Source organism: Cynara cardunculus, assembly GCF_001531365.2.
Source record: "Cynara cardunculus var. scolymus isolate 2C chromosome LG 17, CcrdV1, whole genome shotgun sequence".
Taxonomy (NCBI): domain Eukaryota; kingdom Viridiplantae; phylum Streptophyta; class Magnoliopsida; order Asterales; family Asteraceae; genus Cynara; species Cynara cardunculus.
In genome coordinates, this window is record NC_037544.1 from 24,691,460 (window position 1) to 24,692,777 (window position 1,318).

Here is a 1,318-nt window from a genome sequence, read left to right on the forward strand (position 1 = left end):
TCTCCCAAATTATTGACTTAATCAAGTCAAAGTTCATATGATGAACTTGCATAAATCTTGATAATCTCTTGAATCTAATGACCATTTCATGCTATAAACACTAAACTGCACTCATTTTATACACTTAAGATCAAATCCATATGAAACCCTAATTCTATCTCAACATGCAATCCATAAAACAAGAATGTCAACTAAGAACAACTGCAAAGAATGGATTATACCTTACTTGATGATCAAATTCTTCAAAGATCTTGTAGTTCTTCTTTGATTTGAGTTGAATCAAGCCTATGTGTGTGAAAATCGCACCTCTAATGTGTGTGTGAGTTCTGTACTTAGATGACATAAAAAATGGGACAAAACTCCAATTTATAATGCTAAAACTCGAGTTGGGCCGGGTAGGTACCCATTTTGACCATCAACACTTAAATTATTCATAACTTTTCGCTCAGACCTCCGTTTTCTATGAGGTTTTCGCCTACACGTTCATAAAGAGATAATCTATAACATCCAACAAAAATATTCCAGAAAATATCTCCCAAGAAAATCAGTTTTACGTATCTTTTAGACGTAAAATTTTCTCAAATCCTCTAATATATTCTTAAGAAATATAATTCTAAAATTTCAGACCCAAACTCTCACTAAATCATAAGTTATCTTCAACTCAATAATTAAATATACTAAGCAAATAATTGGCATCTTAGAAATTGGATGTTACAAATACCTCCTCCTTTTGAGGATTTCGTCCTCGAAATCACTGTTATGGAAATAAAGATGGGTATTTCTCCTTCATCTCATCCTTACGCTCCCACGTCCAATTTGGTCCCCGATGGTGTTTCCACTTGATCAATACCAAGTCTACTTCCTTATTACGTAGTTTCACTTTTCTCTCGTTCAGAATTGATTCTGGTTCTTCAATGTATCTTAATTTCTCATCTACTTTGACTTCAGCTAAGGGCACCGTCTCTTCATGTTTACCCAAGCATCTACGTAAGTACCCGACATGAAACACATCGTGTATCCCCATAAGTTCCTCCAGTAACTCTAGTCGATAAGCCTGTTTTCCGATACGCTCCAATACTTTGAACGGGCCAATAAATCGTGGACTTAACTTACCTTGTTTTCGGAATTGAAGCACACCTCGCCAAGGAGAAACTTTCACCATTACCATATCACTTACCGAGAACTCGATTGGCCTTTTGCGATGATCTGCATAAGACTTTTGACGATCTTGGGCAGCTCTCATTCTTTCGCAAATAATCTGAATTTTGTCATGAGTGATCTGAATGAATTCGGGACCAACTAAAACTTTCTCTCCCGT